The 20408-nt window shown below is 44.5% G+C and overlaps 1 pseudogene; it reads right to left on the bottom strand.

Moving 5' to 3' along the window:
* Positions 1 to 13061: 13061 nt before the first annotated feature.
* LOC127664045 (40S ribosomal protein S11-like) lies at positions 13062 to 13523 on the bottom strand (annotated as a pseudogene).
* Between the last annotated feature and the right edge of the window lie 6885 nt (positions 13524 to 20408).

Genomic DNA, 20408 nt, shown 5'->3' with positions numbered 1-20408 from the left:
CCCTAGTGGCAGGGGTGTGGATGGGAGCTGGTTCCAGTACCCACCTCTGCTGTGAGCTAGTCTGGGTGGTGAGGGGTGCCCTCACTGCTGGCACTGCCCCTCACTGGCTGCAGCACTTAGGACCGAGACCTTACTTGGGCACCATAGTAGTTGTGGCCCTGGTCAAGTGGCTGTGGGTGAGCCAGCCCCAAGGATGAGAAAGCAAGGGTGAGCTGGCCATACCACTCGTCTGCTGTGAGGTGGCGTGGGTACCAGGAGGGATGCTCTCCTCCCCCTCACCAGCTGTGTCAGTGGGAACACTGGCCCTGGGGTCCCATGAGAGAGGTTGAACTGGCATTGTTCCTCACTGGTTGCAGCACTCAGGAGAGCAGGCCCTGTGCCTTGTACCTCACCTGGACAACACAGTAGAGCTGGCCCTGGTGGTGAGGATAATGGGGTGTTAGTGAGCCTGCACTGAGGGTGTGAGCAAGGGGGAACAGGCCCCAGCACTGCTGCAGTGAGGTAACCTAGAGAGGCGATGCCCTCTGCCACCTCACCACTTGAGGCACACGTGGTGGGAGAGCTGACCCCAGGGTTGTGACAGCAGGAGAGCTAGTCCTGCCTTCTCACTGACTGTCAGGAGAGCAGACCCTGTACCTTGCTTGGGCAACATAGTGGAGCTGACCTTGCTGGTGAAGACACCGCTGAGCCAGTCTCAGTGGTGTAAGATCACTTACCCTACCGCCTGCTAAGGGTGGCATTCAGTGGCCTGCTGGGGAGCTTGCCCTAGTGGTGCAAGGACAGAGCCAGAACGCTCACCAACTCAGCTACCCTCTAGGGCCAGATCTCAGAGTCGGAGTTGGCCCACCTCCAAATCTCATCTGCAAACACTTGGGCTCTATATGAAAGGACCAGTCTTACTAATCAGAGCTGCAGGATTCCCGGCGACAACAGGCTAGCTGGGAAGAGTCCTGATGAGGATCCAGTATTGATGGTGTCACAGAAGCCAGAGACCTAGAATCAGACCAGTGACTCGTAACCCATTGCAGTTCACATCTGCAAGTGAAGATGTGTGGACAGAGGGGCACACTGTGACCCCACAACTTCCATGATGAGATGTTTTCTATGCGTTGGTTTTTATTGTTGTTTGAGTGTTTTTTATTTTGGGGGGAAGTCGCAAGAGCTAAGGGCAGATGAGGGGACAGGGAGATGAGCAGGACTGGGTGCATGATGTGGAACTCAAAGAATAAACATTTTAAGAAAGCAGTAGACCATCGAATCTGAGTCTTTTAAGTTTGAATCCTATGACTGCTTCCTACCGGTTTTGAAAGCTTAAGAATGTTATCTCGTGTTTCTACTGAGATTTGGGGAAAATACATAAAGGGATTGAGTGGGTGTTTTAAATAAAACTTGCAAATGCAATCTTGTGTAGGGGTAAATAATTAATAATTTGTACCACCCCACCAAACCTCTGCACCAAGTCCTAGCAGGTCCCATTCAGTGTGATTCTCAATGTTGCCGCAGAGCCAGTCTTTCCCAGCTAGCTCTCACAGCATCCCAGCTGTGTTTCCTCTCTGCCATAGACTTCTGCCCAGCACCCACTCCTTCCAAGTATCCCATAAAACATGACTCTTAAATAGTTAACCAAATATCTTTATGTATATAAAACTCCCAATTACATAATGCCAATTTACAATGATAAAGACTTATTCCAATATTTCTAACCTCTCCAAAGCACCAGATATACTTCTGAAGCCATCTGGATTTCTGTGTCTCCCTGCTCCCCTCCTGTGGTCGCCACCCCTCCCCTCTGTCTGCCCCTCACTTCCCTTAGCTCCTCCTCCTCTCCTCTCTCCCCTCCAATCACTGACCTCTCACTGCCTCAATGTGAATGGATCGGAAATATCTGGCAACAATCTTGGTATTATTGTCAGACCCAAAAGAAACCCAGGACGAGGCTCAGTCGGCACCTGTGGCTCCTCCCAACACTTCTCAGCCCACCCACTTTTCTACACCTTCCAGCCCAGCTTCCCCCTCTCCCCAACTTCACATTTCTATAGAAGCCTGCCCTTTCAGCTCCTCTGGTCCTCACCCCTTGGCGCCTGGCAATTTTAGCCCACTTCTCTTTTCCCTTCTTCCCTCCCCACCCCCAACCCTTTCATGGCCTGGTCCAGTCTAGACCCCTCCAGATGTCTCTGGTTGTACTTCCCTCAAATCTATGATAAAATTCTTCTCCTTAACTGTACCTAGGAGTGGGCATGTCCTCATTTTATTCATTAATTTTTTCTATTGTTATGCATGTCAGCAAAATCAGAGCTTGATGGATAATTAGGAAGATTTAGTTCATATGTCTCAAAATGGGTTATGGTTTGATTTTCAAAATCTGCTTTGTTCTAAACAAAACAAATAAAGAAAAAAGCAAACATCACATCTTGTCAAGGAGTACAGGAAAACTTTTCCCCCTAGATATTAAATATTTGGTGCTTTGTGAGGCAATAGTCTATCATAGGGCTCAATTCTATGGTAATGTGAAATTACCCATAGGAAATATGCAAGCAGTAGTGTGTTATTCTGGTAAGACTGTCTGGAAATTGAAACTTGAATTCCTTATGTCATAAAATTATTCTTTGTAATTCTCTTTCAATCATAGAAATATGAAAAATAGTTCTTAGCCTTTAGACCAAACTATGGTCTGTGAGCTGCAGTTTGCCAACCCCTGGTATAGACCACAAAGAAAAACAGAGAGAAGCCAGAAAGCACAGTATAGTTAGAAGAATTTAGGGTAAAACGGAGAACCACTTCTTCTCTGGGTATTTGTGGAAGAAATGATGTAGCATATAAACTGTGGTTGGTTGGAAGCTTAACATGCAATAAACTGAAATAGATGGTGAGTGTTAGCCATTGGCTACAACCTAAGTCGAATGGGTCTACAATCAATATCGTCTTGGTGCAAAGTGCGGGAAGGGAAAGGCCAAATGATGAGTGAGCTGAGGGACCCCTGCCCACCCCGTGTGCGCCCCCTCTTCAGGATGTGCAAGGTACTGACACACAGGAGCTCAGACTCAGGGTCTTGATCATCCTGAACATTATGTCTTGCTTCTGAACTCTACTTCCAGCCCTGACCTGAGCTACTGATAGTGGAGTTGGAGAGAGTGAGTCTATTTAGTCAGTTAAGCAGAAGAGATTTGTTGGTAGATTTGCCTAATTGGATGCAAATACAGAAGGAGAGAGAAGTGGTACTGGTGGCACCTGGGGAGGCAACAATGCCATTTAAGTCTAACCTGGTTTTCTAATTGGGAAGACATTTCTTTTTCCCCCTTACTTTTTTCCAAGAACATCAACTTTGCTGCTCTACCTTGTTTCCCTGTACTAACTTTTGCTCTAGTTACCTGCTGAGTGCTGGGAGCCTGCATGCCATGCCTAATTTCTGACAACTCAGTTGCATTAAATTGGGCAAAGGAAAGCCAGAGACTGTAGCCGCCAGCAGCTACATGTAAACCGGGTTACCTGTTGAGAGAATTTTGGGGTCATAGGGAAGAGAAGCGAAAAGAACGTACGGCCAAGTCAATGTTCACTGATCAAAGCCGTAAACTTTAATGGCGCCGGACCTTTTAACAGTTTGGGCAAACCCTTCCCCCCAGACTCCAGGCTGAGTTCCGGTGGAAGTTGTCTAGCTTCTCTTGGAGGTCTTCGTCTTGACTGCTCCGGCAGCTGGGTGGGTCACTTGCTTAATTCAGGAATTCCTATACCTGGAGGAACAATGAACTTAACCTTTACTACGTGCGCTCCACCCTAGGTGGAGCAGGATCCTGGCTAACTGGGAGAAGTTAACCTTGACCAAAGTCAAACTCTGACCAAGTGCAAGACTGCCCCAATATGGCTCTGTACAAGAGACCAGGGGAATAATTCTCCAGAGGATAGAAACTTCCTTGAAAAGGAGAGGGGAAGAGAAGAGGAGGAGCAGGAGAAGCAAGAGGAAGAAGAAGAGGAGGAGGAAGAGAGGATGAGATAAGCATTTTGGTATGGGATAGCCTCAAGATAAAGTAGAAGGCTCACTGACATCCAGATAGGAAAGTGAAGCAAGAAGCCAGCTGTGGAAGGGAGGGAGGATGCCTCTGACTGACCGTAGTTCTCAAGCACTGGGCCATGGAGGAAGGTTAAGCAAACTGTGGTATGTCCATCCAGTGGAGTGCTCATGGTGAAAGTGAATGAGGTGCAAATTCACAAAACAGCAGGGACGACTCTGAGGACGTGTCAGGTGAAATCTGCTGCAAAGACCACGTGCGTGACTCGTTTTTCCTAGAAAATGTCCAGAATAGGGAGAAAGTCAGAAAGTGCGTGTGGTCGGACAGGATTTGGGATGAGGGAATGACTGCTAGTTGGAGCATGTTTCTTTAACATTCCAGGAATGATTAAAATGTTACTGGATCTCATTGCTCTACACTGAGGATACTTAAAATCACTAAACTGCATTCTTTTCAAAGGTACATTTTATGACTTCGAATTATCTCTCTGAAAAGTTTGGAATGAAAGTGACTATGGTTGTCACTATCTTGACTAACGACACAGATAGAAAGGCTTGACCATTGCTGTGTTGGTAGAGTGCCTGCCTAGCATGCACAAGGCCCTGGGTTCAAGCTCCAGCTCAGCATTGATTGGGCATGGAGGCTCACACTTACAGAACTTGACAAGTGGAGTTAGAAGACTGTGACATTCAGGGACCGCCAGGGACGGCTACATAGCAAGTGCAAATTCAACCTGGGCTACATAAGACTTTATGTAAAACAAACAAACCAGACATAGATATGAATTCTTTAAATACATTCTTTAAAATGTATTTCGATTAACTTATCTATCACTAAAAGACATTGGTTTGCATAGATAAAATTATACCTATCTGAAATACTAGGGTTTTTTTAAAAAAGTTTCTTTGTAAACTACATTACAAGCTGAGGGACAGAGCAACAGCTTAGTCAGTCAAATGCTTGCCAGGTAAAGCATGAAGACCTGAGTTCAATCTTTATCACCCGGGTTATAAAAAAGCCAGTTATGTGTCATGCCTGCAAATCCAGGGCTAAGAAAGCAGAGGCAGGAGGATTCCTGGGTTTGCAAGGCAACAAGTCCAGCCTACCTGGGATCCTCAGGTTCAGTGAGAGAACCTGCCTCAAAAAATACAGTGAAGAGTGATTGAGAAAGACAATCTACATCAGCCTCTGGCCTCTGTATACGTGCATATATGTGTATCCACATGCATGCACACATACATACATACACATATGCAACCCCAAATTATCTAAAAGATCATCTTAAATAAATATCTAGTTCTATGATTTCATATATAACCAAACATGATCAATTTTATAATAAAAACTATTATAATAAAAAATAATTTCACAATACTTTGGTTGTTTTAGGAAACCAAAGACAATGTGTGTTTGAAGTACAGTAAGCAGATACCAATTTACAAAAGTGATGTTCTGGTCCAAGGTCAGGTTATCTAATCCTTTTCATGTTTGCCAATGAGAGTGTTAATATTGTGGTGTCTGGATATTAACAATTATAATCCAATCTGCAAAAATCAATGGGAAAATGTAATAAGTCAACTAATATTGTAGGTAGATCACAGTTTTGACATTTTTGAGGAAGCTGTTCATGAATACAATTAGAACATTTAAATTTAATAAAACATATTTGTATGTGACAACAGACAGCTTCCACCAACTTGGTCTCTTTAAAGTTCCACAACTTGTTTCGAAATCCTGATGGATACATAGGTGCTATATATCTAGAGCCTTGCACAGGGGTCAGGAAATAGTTGAGATAGTAATGTTCTGGATAGATCAGATGGGGATCTGAACACACACAATCCACATGAAAAAACTGGGCACAAATAGAACACAATGTGGTGATTGGCATTGCTTTTGGTTGTCTCCCCAAAGTTGAAGGTTAAGTCCTCACTGCTGAAGATACTGTGTATTTCACATACAAGACCTGGTGGACTTGAGCTGGATCTGACTTGTAGACTACCTTCCTGACAGCTAGCTTTGATAGTGCAAGGTGCTATGTAAACTTCCAAGGCCGGGAAGCAATCACTAGTCCTACTCAACTGTGACACCTGTGAACCACAAAGATGAGTAGCATGGCATAGTAACCTAAGGGTGCAAGACTTGTTCATATGCTGTTGGGAGCCAACAGATCTCTAATTGGACTTAAGTCCTGCTCAAGAAAGGGAAATTATGCTTGGTACTGAAAACCTAGACAACTACACAGGGAATAGTGAGGTCAAGGGTCTTAGAGAGAACCTGCTAGTATCACTTTACTAAAACATCATTATTCCTAACTATATTCTAAATGTCATTACACCCACAGAGAAGTGTAGTTCTCACCACTCATCAAAGAATCTTCTCTTCACAATACATGCTTCAACCATGATACATCAACAATATGACCGCCTAAATAAGACCTTAAGAAGTATGACATCGATAGACATGCTAACATTGAAGGGGAAACTCTCTTGGAGCCCTACCCAAAGACAATGGACTATAGTCAACTAAGGAATTCTGGGAATGGGTGCAATAGTTTCCCCCTAGGAGTCCCCAGTTGGTTATCCAATACCAAATGGTCCATCCTGACAGCATATACATACAAGCAACATTAAAGGACAGAGCAGGTTGTGTTTATAATTTAGGGATACACACAGGAACAAAAATAGGCCACAATGTTGAGAGGGAGAAGGATTAGAGGGAGGGAGGAAAGAAGGGAAAATGACTCAATTATAGTTTAATTTTAAAAGAAGTTTTTAAAATATGTGGCATGGTGGTACGCACTTGATGAGTCACAAGCTAGTGAGAGAACCTGTCTCAAAAGGACATGGGCAGTATTCCTGGGCTGATGAGCCAGGCATCGTGCTACACGAGTGCATGTAATTGTTTTCAGCAGTTGAGAGGCAGAGGCAGGTAGAGTTTGATACCAACCTAGAGAATACATGGAGTTCATTCCAGCCAGAGCTACGTGTTAAGACCCTATTTCTTTGAACAATAACAACAAGAAGTCATGTTCAAGACTCTGCATGTGTGAAAACTATATATATATAACTTAAAGCTGAAGGTTGAATTGATTTTCTAATTTTTCCACTCAAAGCATACAAATCATTGCTAATGATTCTTCCACAACTGTCTTAAGGACTAAACCCGGGTCCTCATATATGCTGGGTAAGCGAGCATTTCCCTTCACCACCGAGCCAATCCTCTGCAGCTAATCATGTTTTTAATCATGAGTGCCGTGGAGAGACTCCATGTGCTGATCTGCTCAGTCTCCGCCTTTCCTGGTTCAGCTTTCGTTCCTAACAGGAGGTGCCCGAATGCATTCGAATCTTCAACAGCCTCACGGCCCCGCTCGAAAACCGGCTGGTGCTCATGACCAGTCAGTTTTCAAGGCCTTGCTAGTTAAGAGACATATAGTACATGGTTTCTATAACATCTTCATTCCAGCCTCCAACGGAGGCATTCTGGGTGAAGGGGGAAGGAAAAGGAGGCTGATAAACACTTTGTGACTTTGTCCTGTGAGATAAGATTCACAGGCCTGCAGTTTCCGCAGATAAGGTCTACAGGGCGGCTGTGAGAGTCACCCAGAGCGGGGATCAGGTATTTGCTCTACGAACATTGCCTGCTTATCTGCATCATTTTGGATACATTTTTTATAGAAGGGGATTGAACACAGGCTGCAAATCTTAGCCACAAGTTCCAATACCCACCCAGCTACACTGTATACTCTCGTTTATTCTTTGTTTACGTTTTAAACTTGAACTTGTATCTCCTTTGCTTTGAGCTGTCTTGTCTTTTTGACATAATTTCAGCTCCTGAATAAGTCCTAGCTTCTTTTTTTTTAATTTATTGATATATTTATTTACATTTCAAATGATTTCCCCTTTTCTGGACCCCCCCACTCCCCGAAAGTCTCATCAGTCCCCTTCCCTCCCCCTGTTTTCCCACCCAACCCTTCCCACTTCCCTGTTCTGATTTTTCTCTATACTGATTCATTGAGTCTTTCCAGAACCAGGGGCCACTCCTCCTTTCTTCTTGTACCTCATTTGGTGTGTGGATTATGTTTTGGGTATTCCAGTTTTCTAGGTTAATATCCACTTATTAGTGAGTGCATACCATGATTCACCTTTTGAGTCTGGGTTACCTCACTTAGGATGATGTTCTCTAGCTCCATCCATTTGCCTAAGAATTTCATGAATTCATTGTTTCTAATGGCTGAATAGTACTCCATTGTATATATATACCACATTTTTTGCATCCATTCTTCTGTTGAGGGATACCTGGGTTCTTTCCAACTTCTGGCAATTATAAATAGGGCTGCTATGAACATAGTGGAACATGTATCCTTATTACATGCTGGAGAATCTTCTGGGTATATGCCCAGGAGTGGTATAGCAGGATCTTCTGGAAGTGAGGTGCCCAGTTTTCGGAGGAACTGCCAGACTGATTTCCAGAGTGGTTGTACCAATTTGCAACCCCACCAGCAGTGGAGGAGTGTTCCTCTTTCTCCACATCCTCGCCAACACCTGCTGTCTCCTGAATTTTTAATCTTAGCCATTCTGACTGGTGTAAGGTGAAATCTCAGGATTGTTTTGATTTGCATTTCCCTAATGACTAATGAAGTTGAGCATTTTTTAAGATGTTTCTCCACCATCCGAAGTTCTTCAGGTGAGAATTCTTTGTTTAACTCTGTACCCCATTTTTAATAGGGCTGTTTGGTTTTCTGGAGTCTAACTTCTTGAGTTCTTTATATATATTGGATATTAGCCCTCTATCTGATGTAAAGTCCTAGCTTCTAAAACTACAGTTACAGAGTTTACTTTGTAGTTTAAGGACAGTAGGTTTTTAGGAAGCAGATAGTTCTGGTTCTACTGCCTCTGTCTTGTGGCCCTCAACCTAGCAGAGAGTTTTCATTTTACCAGGTAGGGGAGGGGGATGAAAAGGGGGCTGCTGGGTAGTGTGGGGAGTGCAGTCCCTCTTGTGCCAAGGCCCAGCACACTCCAATCTGCTCCCCAGCCAGATGTGCTCTGTACTCATGCAGTTTTAGAGACTGGAGAAAGATAAATAAGCAATAAATTATTGCATAGCACCAGGCCCTGGTTGCTTGAGATCAACCTACTTCAAAGGAAACTTTAGCCCTTGGCCAGAATCTAGAAGATAACCTTTAAAGTTTTGGAATAATTTGCCTGCTGGAAGCTGCCTTTAACCTGGGACCTTTGCAGGCTGTGATTGACTAATAGTGGGGTCTTGGGTGCTAGGATGATAATATTTTAAAGTTTTGTTTTATTTATTCACTTGGCATCCTGATTGCAGCCCCTCCCTCTTCTCCCAGTCCTGCCCTTTGGTAATTTGAGCTCTGTGGAGGCTGGAGAGTGCAGCCCTGTGGGCACGCCCAGTGGATGTTCAGTAAGCACCTAGGGCACTGGAATTCAGACATAGTTCAGTTAAGTGTTTTCCATGTGTGTATGAGAAACTGAGCTCCATTCCTTAGAGCCCCCATTAAACAAGCAAGCAAGCAGGTGGGGCAGGAGGGCCCTGGAGGTCACTGGCAGCCAGTCTAGCTGAATGGGTGGCCTTTAGGTTTAGTGAGAGACTCTGTCTCAAAAAATAGGGTTGGGAAATACTGAGGAAGATGACCAGCATTGACCTATGGCCTACACATGACCGCACGTGCATGCATACCTGCCAGTGTGTGCACATGCAAGCACATAACTCCGGGCATCCAGGCCTGTGTGAATGTCTCAAAAGAGTTGGTGATACTAATGTCATTGTGATTGCTAGGAGAATGAAGGCCTGTGCTCAAGTCCTCACCAGAGAAGACTAATTAAAAACTTATGTCTAGATTCTGTTATACCTTTAGCAAACACAGCTTCTCATTCAGACAGAAAAGGAGCTAGTTTACTCATGAGCCAAATGTGAGCCGTCATGGCCCTTTAAAGATCACAGAATGAGTCTTGGTTTGACAGCAGTTCCTTGCATTACAGCATCATATACCCACATGGACATCCAACAAGTTCCTAGTATAACATCTGCAGTAACAGAAACAAGTTGATATGTCTTCAAATTGTGGAAGAGCTCAATGACACCAGCACAAACTAACCCAAGGCAGTTCTGGATGTGGGGCTAACTTTGTAGTTCTTTTGCCTGTGAGGCTTGTAGCTCCTTGAACTATTGAGTGCACTAGGTACTAATGTGGACTAAATCTTCTTGAAGGGATTTCTCTTCTATGGGAGAACATAAATGCAGCTTTTATTCACCCGATAGAATTGCTGTCTCAGGCTTACTGCCTCCATCTGCTAACCTAGGCCTAATCTTGGAAGTTTCTAGCCTCTGTAGAATCTAACCTAGACCTAGAATGTTTTCAGCCTCTGAGACTTCCTGCTGGATAAGCTCACCCTTTCTAGTTATATCAGAACTCTGTCTGTTTGGTTCACCCCAACTATTTTCACTCAAGACTCCTTTCCAAGATGACTGATTCAATCTGGCGTCTCTCTCTCTCTCTCTCTCTGTGTCTCTGTGTCTCTGTGTCTCTGTGTCAGTCTCTCTCTCTCTCTCTGTCTCCTGACCTGCTCTACTTGGCTTCAAACTAACTTTGGCAATATGTTCTAATCTCCTGGCTCCTTCTTATTCTCTTGCTCATTCTGTCTTTACTGAGTGGGCCTCAGCAAATAAACTCAAAGGGTGGTTGGCCACTCCCACAACACCATGCCACTATTGCACCAGTATACTTTGCAGGCAGGTCACTCACTACTGTATGGCACATGATTGGTGGCTAGGAGTGTTGGTATTCTGTCTAAGCTCCACCCCACACTTACCTGGCCACAGCCAGGTATGCCCCGCCCCATAGACCTGGCCCACTATAAAAGGGGCTACTTGCCCCTCCTCTCTCTCTCTCTCTCTCTCTCATTGCTCTTGCCTCTTGGCACTCCCACCTCTCTGCCCCTCTTGGGCTCTCCTCCCCTCCCCCCTCTCCATGTGGTCATGGCCGGACTCCACTTCTCTACTCTCTCTCTCTCTCTCTCTCTCTCTCTCTGCCTTTCTCTACTTCCACTATACCATTAACTCCCATCCTCTACCCCGAATAAACTCTATTCTATACCATGCCTGTGTGCGTGTGGTCCCTCAGGGGGAAGAGGTGCCTGGGCACGGGCCCACCTGGACACTCCCTTCCCCCCACACTGCCATGCCACACTCCCTAAACCCCCCATTTCTCTCTTTTTAAGCCCCCTCCAAGGAGATACTGGTGTTTCCGTTCTTCCTTTGGCAGCATGCAGAGTGCCTTTCAGGATCATGAATGCTGGTCATTAGGTTTTGATGACATATGTGTTGTCTTTATCAATACAACCTTATGATCAGGTTATGGAGAGGAAGCAACAGCTGTGACCATAACCTGTGGTGTTTGGGAATCCCTGAGATCCCTTTGGCCAAGGCTTAGTATGATGTACCCCATTTCTGACCCTGGAGGTTGGCTTTAATGGTGGCCTAAGCTGTCTAGTTGGGACTGTGTTCTCCCATTATATGGTGACTACATCTTGATTCCTTTTATATATTTATATATTTGATATATATAAATATGTATATCAAAGCTTCTACAGTAGTAGGTTTCTATGTGTTTTTTCCAAAGCTCTTTAGTTGTAGTTATCCCTGCCCACAGTTCTCCTCTACCCTGTGCTTCCATCACCCTCCTTATTTAATGCTTCTATTCTAGCTCCAATTTATCTCTCCATAACACCGCTTTCTATTTCTCTTTCCTTGAGAGATCCTTTCTTTACTCCTGATTTTTTACGAGGCACCCACCATCTATGATTAATTTGATTGTGGCACACAAATCTAAAGCTAAGGTTTACATTTAAGAGAAAACATGTGATATTTATCTTTTGCAGTCTCCATTACTTCATTCAAGATGGTTGTTTCTAGTTTCATCCATCTACCTGCAAATTTCATGATTTCATTTTTCATAACAGCCAAATACTATTCCATTGTGTAATGTACCACATTTCTATCATTCATTCATCTGTTGGTAGACTGTTTCCAGCTATTATGAATAGAGCATCAGTGAATGTGGCTGAGCCCTTTCGGTATATAACAACCAAGAGTGGTATAGCTAGATATTGTGGTAGGTCAATTTTTAGCCGTTTCAGGAAACTCCATGATGGTCTTTGTAGGAACGGAACCCATTTTCATTTCCACCAGCAATGAATACATGTTCTCCCCTCCCCCCACATCCTCATCAGCATGAGCTGACATTTGTTTCATTGATCTTGGCCATTCTCACTGGGGCGAGATGAAATCTCAAAGCGGTTTTAGTTTACATTTCCCCAATTCACCTACAATCTTGAGGTCTAGCTAGCCTGGAGTATTAAGCTGAAACAAGAGAGACCCCTGAGAAGGTTGAAGGAGAGAACCAACTTCCAAAACTCATCTTCTGACTTCTACTGTGCTTACTGTGGCATGTATGATGTGTGTGTCCTTCTCTCTCTCTCTCTCTCTCTCTCTCTCTCTCTCTCTCTCCTCTCTCTCTCTCTCTCTCTCTCTCTCTCTCTCTCTCTCTCTCTCTGCCCAATATCACAAGTTACACACAATAAGAAAGGGAGGTTATCACTCAGACATCAACCCAGCCGGGTTACAAACAGCCTACCCCATTCCTACCACTGGCCATGTTGTGTCAGAGTCTATGACTGCAGGACACATTGTCTCAGTACTTGAAAAGTTAGTTTTTGTCAACTTGACACAAAATAGAGTCACCTGGGAAGAAGGAACCTCACTGTTCTGGTTTGAATGTGCTTGACCCAGGGAATGGCACTATTTGGACAAGTGGCCTGTCTCTTTGCACAGCAGGGGCTCCCAGTGCCTCTGAGCCCAAACTCTTTGTATAGTTCTGAACTGCAGTAAGAACTCCCCACATGGCTTGGGCAAAATCGGTAGCCTACTAAGAAGTCAGTTCTTCCCAACTTCTAATCTTACGTCATGTCGTGTGTGTATTCCATCCGAGAATCTCTAAATAACTTTATTTGTTCTAGGGCATTGGCCAGAGTCCCCTTAGAACTTCTGAAACTGCTTCTTGGTGCCAGCAGCCTTGGTGATCTTGAGCACATTGAATTGAACAGTCTTGCACAGGGGCCTGCACTCTCCAACAGTGACAATGCCACCGATATGTACATCCCTGAAACGGGGGCAGGTGCACAGACATGTTCTTGTGATGCTTCTCAAAGCAGCTGTATTTTCAAATGTAATGGAGGTAGTCCCAGCAGATGATGTTGGTCCTTTGCATCTCATCTTTGTTACACCAGACAGCATCCGACCTCAGATGGAGACATTACCCATCAAGGGGCACTTCTTGTCTATGTAGGTGCCCTCGATGGCCTCTTTGGGCGTCTTGAAGTCTAGACTGATGTTTTTGCAGTACGGAGGGAGTTTTTCCTTGCCGGTTTCTCCCAGCAAAACATGCTTCTCCTTTTGAAAGATTGTAGTCCGCTTTTGGTAAGCATGCTCCATCTCCATGTCCACCGTCTTCCCGGCGGCCTGAGAAAAGCTCTAAATAATTTTTAATAGAGTTCTTGCCTAACATGTTGGGCACCATCTGTAGTGGTGAATAGTTAATCTGCTCTGGCTCCCAGTGGGTGATTGTGCTTCTAGCCACCCACCCAACAGCTCTGGATTCACACACACACACAAACACAGAGCAATATTTTTAATATGACTTACTAGCTTCAGTGGTTGGGCACTTCCTGAATCTCCCCGCAGCTAGCACACATTCCCTAACTGAATCCTTAGTTAACATTTTCTAAATCTATATTTTAAATCTTTGCTGCCCCAGTCCCAGTGGCCCCTGTGGCTACTTACCTTGATTCTTACATTTCGGTAGGGACCTTAAGTCTGATCTCTCTGCTCTTCCATCATGGTGATTCTATCTGTTCTTCTTCCCCTTTGGTGTCTTGCCTACGCAATCTGAAAGTCTTGCCTCTATCTTTCTGCCTAGCCATTGGCTACAGGGCCATTCTTTATCACCAATCAAAGCCAGCTGGGACCAGGGACCCTCAGCATCTGGAAGCATGGCTTTTGGGAGCTGAATTAAGACAAAGCATCAGAACCAACCCCCAACAAAACTGTACTGTGGGCAAGTCTGTGGGGCACATTCTTCATTACTGACTGATGTGGGAGGGCCCAGCTTCCTATTGGCAGGGTTGCACTTGGGCAAATGAACCTGGATTGTTTAAGAAAGCAAACTTAGGGCATATACCCAGAGGATTCCCCAGCGTGTAATAAGGATACATGCTCCACTATGTTCATAGCAGCCCTATTTATAATAGCCAGAAGCTGGAAAGAACCTAAGTATCCCTCAACAGAAGAATGGATGCAAAAAATGTGGTATATATACACAATGGAGTACTATTCAGCCATTAGAAACAATGAATTCATGAAATTCTTAGGCAAATGGATGGAGCTGGAGAACATCATACTAAGTGAGGTAACCCAGTCTCAAAAGATCAGTCATGGTATGCACTCACTAATAAGTGGATATTAACCTAGAAAACTGGAATACCCAAAACATAATCCACACATCAAGTGAGGTACAAGAAGAACGGAGGAGTGGCCCCTGGTTCTGGAAAGACTCAGTGTAGCAGTATAGGGCAAACCAGAACAGGGAAGTGGGAAGGGTTGGGTGGGAAACAGGGGGAAGGAAGGGGGCTTATGGGGAGGGGGGGGGGCCAGAAAAGGGGAATCATTTGAAATGTAAGTAAAAAATATATCGGAAAAAAAAACTAAAAAAAAAAGGGCATGCACCATCACTGCTTTGCATGATTTATTTTTTTTAAGAAACTTTAGAAATATGAATGGCATTTTGACAAAAAAAAAAAAGAAAGAAAGAAAGAAAGCAAACTTAGCAAGTCCCAGAGGGGACGTCAGCAAGCAGTGTCTTCAGGTCACCCTGCTCAGTTTCAGCAGCCGGGTTCCTTCCTTGGCTTCCCCGGAGGGCAGGCTGTGACCTGTAAACTGAAACTCATATACCACAGTGTTTTGTGTCCCTTTTGTTTACACAGTGCAGGAAGCACACTAAAATAGTGCTGACCCCTCTTTTCTGTTCCCATCCTACTTCCCCCTGGAGGAACTTGGCATGGCGTGCTCCCATTTGCACTGGAAGTCTTTGAGTACATTCTTTACTACAAATATCATTTTCCTCTTGACCGTGAGTTCCCTACTCAGCTCTGGATTCTTTCAAGGCTTCCATATCTCAGAACATTAAAATTTGTTGGAGCAACCAACTTGTTGATGTTGAATTCTAATTTCTTTTTTATCTTATTCTATTATATGATGGCTTAAAGGACAGTGTTTGACTAGTGTATTGGCTGGTTTTGCGTGTCAAGTTGACACAGGCTGGAGTTATCACAGAGAAAGGAGCTTCAGTTGAGTAAGTGCCTCCAAGAGATCCAGCTGAGGGGCATTTTCTCAATTAGTGATAAAGGGGGGAGGGCCCCTTGTGGGTGGTACCACCTTTGGGCTGGTGTTCTTGGGTTCTATAAGAGAGTAGGCTGAGCAAGCCAGGGGAAGCAAGCCAGTAAGAAGTATCCCTCCATGGCCTCTGCATCAGCTCCTGCTTCCTGACCTGCTTGAGTTCCAGTCCTGACCTCCTTTGGTGATAAACAGCAATGTGGACTATAAGCAGAATAAACCCTTTCCTCCCCAACTTGCTTCTTGGTTATGATGTTTGTGCAAGAATAGAAACCCCGACTAAGACAATTGGTACCAGGAGTGGAGTATTCCTGTGACAACCTGACCATGTTTTGGGGAGGACTGTGGAAGAACTTTGGAACTTTGAGCTAGATGATACATTCAGTGTTAAGAGCTCTGTGGAAAGTTCTGTAGGAGTTTGGAAGATAATGTTGAGAACAGTGCAGATGATGGAGGCCAGGTTTGTGAAATTTCAGAGGGAAGATTGAAGACTCTTATCAGGGCCATGCTTTGATTGTGAAGATTCTATGGTTTTGGTTAGCTGGGGCTGAAGAATCAGCTGTGATTAACAAGATTCCAGAACCACTAAAGCAAACCTTTGTGTTACTGGGACTATTGACGCTGGTTAGCTGGAGCTAAGAACTTAGCAGTGATTAAGAAGAGACCAGCATCACTGAGATAAAATCTTCTGGGAAGTGTTTTCTGAGAGCACAGAGACTGTGTTCCAGAGATAGCCAACGCTTGTGCTGTGGCTGGACTTGGTACTGTGTGAGTCACCCAGGTGGTACTGATTTCAAAGGCATGAAGGTATCCTGAAGAGCAGCTGAGGCTCAGCACTGTGAGAGGCCGCAGACGGCCATTGGTGAAGGTGCAGCCTCAGTTGCAATTGATGGCCCAGGACTGAAGGGGTCATGGAAAGGAGTTGAGGCATGGCACCATGAAGAGAGCCTATGAGAGGCTATTGGTTAAGCCTAGTTACAGCAGAAGATAGCAGTGTTTTGGAGATGCCAGTAAAATGAGATGACCACCTAGAACAGCAGCAGCAGTGGAGCACAGGCAGCTGGAGCCTAGAAGACAAGCTGTGTGCTGCAAAGTGCAGAGCTGGAGAAGTGACGCAAGCCCTTGGAGGAGCCCAGAAGATCGTCAGTTGGATTCCAGACATTGAACCATTGGAGTTTGAGTTTTGCTTTTGATTGTGACTGTGCCCTGATATTTTTCCCTCTTGAAGGAAGAAGGTATTTTAGTGGAGCCCACAGTTAAGAGACTTTGAATTTTTAAAAGACTTTAAATTTGAAAAGATATTGGACATTTTAAAGTGATTGAACTTTTAATATGTAAAGACAGTGGGACATTTAAAGCTATTTAGAACTTGGGGATGTATAAGAAAGTAAGGGTTAAGGCTTAATAGTGATGTGTTTGTGTGTCAAGTTAACAAGGGGTCAATTGTACTGGCTGGTTGTGTGTGTCAACTTGACACAGGCTGGAGTTATCACAGAGAAAGGATCTTCGGTTGAGGAAGTGCCTCCATGAGATCCAGCTGTGGGGCATTTTCGCAATTAGTGATCAAGTGGGAAGGGCCCCTTGTGGGTGGTACCATCTCTGGGCTGCTACTCTTGGGTTTTATAAGAGAGCAGGCTGAGCAAGCCAGGGGAAGCAAGCCAGTAAGAAACATCCCTCCATGGCCTCTGCATCAGCTCCTGCTTCCTGACCTGCTTGAGTTCCAGTCCTGACTTCCTTTAGTGATGAACAGCAATGCAGAAGTATAAGCTGAATAAACCCTTTCCTCCCCAACTTGCTTCTTGGTCATGATGTTTGTGCAGGAATAGAAACCCTGACTAAGACAGCTCCTAACTCAGGTCTTCAACAAAGGCTTCGGTGAACATGATCCAACGACAGAGAACGTTGTGAGTGTTGGCCCATCTAGCTTCAGCCAGAGCTCCCATCCGCTTGTCTGTTTTGGGGTTCTAGATCATTCTTGGCAGCATGTGTGTTTTTGCTGAGTTGGCTGCTGTAATGTTCCCTGTGGTTTTCCAAAAGAAGAGGTTTCAGAAAACTGTCCCCGAGGCAACTGGAAGAGAGAATGTTACTCTTTTTTTCTTTTCTTTCTTTTTTTTTTATTCTATATATTTTTTATTTACATTTCAAATGATTTCCCCTTTCCTGGCTCCCCTCTCCCTGAAAGTCCCATAAGCCCTCTTCCCTCCCCCTGTTCCCCTATCCACCCCTTCCCACTTCTCTGTTCTGGTATTGCCCTATACTGCTGCACTGAGCCTTTCCAGAACCAGGGGTCACTCCTCCATTCTTGGACATCATTTGATATGTGGATTATGTCTTGGGTATTCTAAGTTTCTAGGCTAATATCTGCTTATCAGTGAGTGCATACCATGAGTGATCTTTTGAGGCTGGGTTACCTCACTAAGGATGATGTTCTCCAGCTCCATCCATTTGTCAAAGAATTTCATGAATTCATTGTTTCTAATGGCTGAATAGTACTCCATTGTGTAAATATACCAAATTGTGTAAATTTTTTGTATCTATTCCTCCATTGAGGGACACCTGGGTTCTTTCTATCTTCTTGCTATTATAAATAGGGCTGCTATGAACATAGTGGAGCACGTATCCTTATTACATGCTGGGGAATCCTCTGGGTATATGCTCAGGAGCGGTATAGCAGGGTCCTCCAGAAGTGACATGCCCAGTTTTCTGAGGAACAGCCAGTCTGATTTCCAGAGTGGTTCTTTACAATGGGTTTTCTTCCAGCAACTTCATACTCTCCCTTTGTAACATCCTTTCAGAAATGAGTCCCAGCCCACTGACTATTATTTCAGTTCCATGAATCCATCTCCAGTTTGTAGCAAGACATTTTTTATCCATTCACATTGAGGCAGTGAGAGGCCAGTGATTGGAGGGGAGAGAGGAGGAGGAGGAGCCCAGGGAAGTGAGGGGCAGAGAGATGGGGTGGGGGATGGAGAGTCCAGATGAGCAGAGCAGAGCGGGAGATGGCGGATTTCTAGATGGCTTCAGACGTATTTCTGGTGTTTTGGAGAGGTTAGAAATATTGGGGTAAGACCTTATCATTGTAAATTGGCATTATGTAATTGGGAGTTTCTTATACATAAATATATTTGGTTAACTATTCAAGTTTAAGAGTCATGCTTTACCCGATACTTGGAAGGAGTTGTGCAGAGGCCTGGCGTGGCTGTACTCTTATTAATTATTGCCCACCAACACCAGTTGCCATTGTCATCCGAGCCATTCCTTCTATATGTGGGTGGAGGTGTTGTTTCCCTAATTGGTTCTTGATTGTGTCAATAAAGGCTGGACAGAGGAGAAAAGGTGGGATTTCCAGGTCCCAGGAGGAACAGGAGAGGGAGGGAGGGAGAGACAGACAGACAGACAGACAGACAGACACACACACACACACACACACACACACACAGAGAGAGAGAGAGAGAGAGAGAGAGAGAGAGAGAGAGAGAGAGAGAGAGAGAGAGAGATAGTACCAGGCTTTGGGGAGAGGAGCAGTACGCTATATAAGGCCTGGGGGTCTTAGAATTAGTGGCAGCCTCGGCCAAGGGTGGAATTCTGACATAGGATAGCTGATGAGTTTAGGGCAATAGATTCTGTGCCCAGCACTTGTGTTATCTGGCTGGTTTTAAAATGTTAGAAATGTCTGGTGTCTTCCATCTGTGGCTACTCAGGTGGGCAGGAGAAAAGGCACAGCCAGGGCAGACACTGGTAGAGCTAGCTGCAGAGTGGTTGGTCAGTGGAGAGGAAGTGCAGTTCTCAGCATTTATGGGAAAAGCGTCAGAGCTAGTGGTTTGGTGGAGCTGAGTGGGACTGTGACTGCTTGGGAAAGCTAGCCGTGGGGGCTGAGTAAGACAGCCATTGCTGCCGGCAGATCTCGGATCACAGCGCAGGCTGTGGCACTGGGCAAGGAGCCAGCATGGGTTTTAAAATTGCATGCAACATCTATAGATCCCTTTGGCTAAGTCACTGTGTGGATAACAGTGCCAGTAGAGAGAGATGAAGTATTCCATGGCTTCCTCTTGGCTCATTCCCAATGGCAAATGTCATCTTGGATAAATACAGAGAAAGAGATATTACCTTCTACTGTACGATCACATATTTGCAGGATCTGACCCAACTTGCCAAGGTGCAGGAGCAGATGATCTAGTCTATCAGTTGGGGTGGAGTTTTTGCATTTAGGTTGAATATGATACACTTAACGTCTTCTGATAACCATGTCTCATGCTGCAACAAAATACCTGGTAAGGAACACGGGGAAGGAAGGTTCTGTGTGTCTGAGCTCTGGCCCTTGCTAAGAAAGGCAAGGGCTGAAATTGTTTAGTCATCTATTTTGGTTTGACTGGGAAAGATACATTTAATTGAAAAAAATTCATACAATATATTAAGGCATTTTTAAAGCAAATGTAGACTACTGGACGGTTTCTTTTTCAGCTTTATCCTTGAAAAACATTGTATCCATTCCCTGTATTTCTGCATAGGCTGTTCTCTACAAGCAACCTGGAGGCATTTGTGACTTTACAGTTTATGTTATATGTCCTGCCACCACCTATATTTTGGATGTTCTTTAAAAAATAAAACAAAACACCTTTTCCATTTTGTTCTGAGACAGCATCTCGTGCAATCTTATCTGACCTTAAGCTTTCTATGTAGCAAAAGATGATCACCTTGAACTTCCAATTTTCCTGCCTTTACCCCCTAGGTTCTGGGATTCAGAGTGGGAACTACCATACCTAGTGTTCACACTTGTGTTGTGTTGTGTTGTGTTTTTTAATTCTATATAATGGTCTTGTATAGTTTATTTCTGTGAGTCTGTGTGAGTGCATGTGTTCATATTTGTATGTGTGCACGTGTTTGTGTGAATGCCATGTGTGTAAAGAGCACAGGCTGGCCTCAGCGGCTGTTTCT

This window comes from Apodemus sylvaticus, chromosome 13 (assembly GCF_947179515.1).
Source record: "Apodemus sylvaticus chromosome 13, mApoSyl1.1, whole genome shotgun sequence".
Taxonomy (NCBI): domain Eukaryota; kingdom Metazoa; phylum Chordata; class Mammalia; order Rodentia; family Muridae; genus Apodemus; species Apodemus sylvaticus.
Note: the sequence above shows the minus strand (reverse complement) of the source record. Positions and strands in the feature narration are given on the sequence as shown.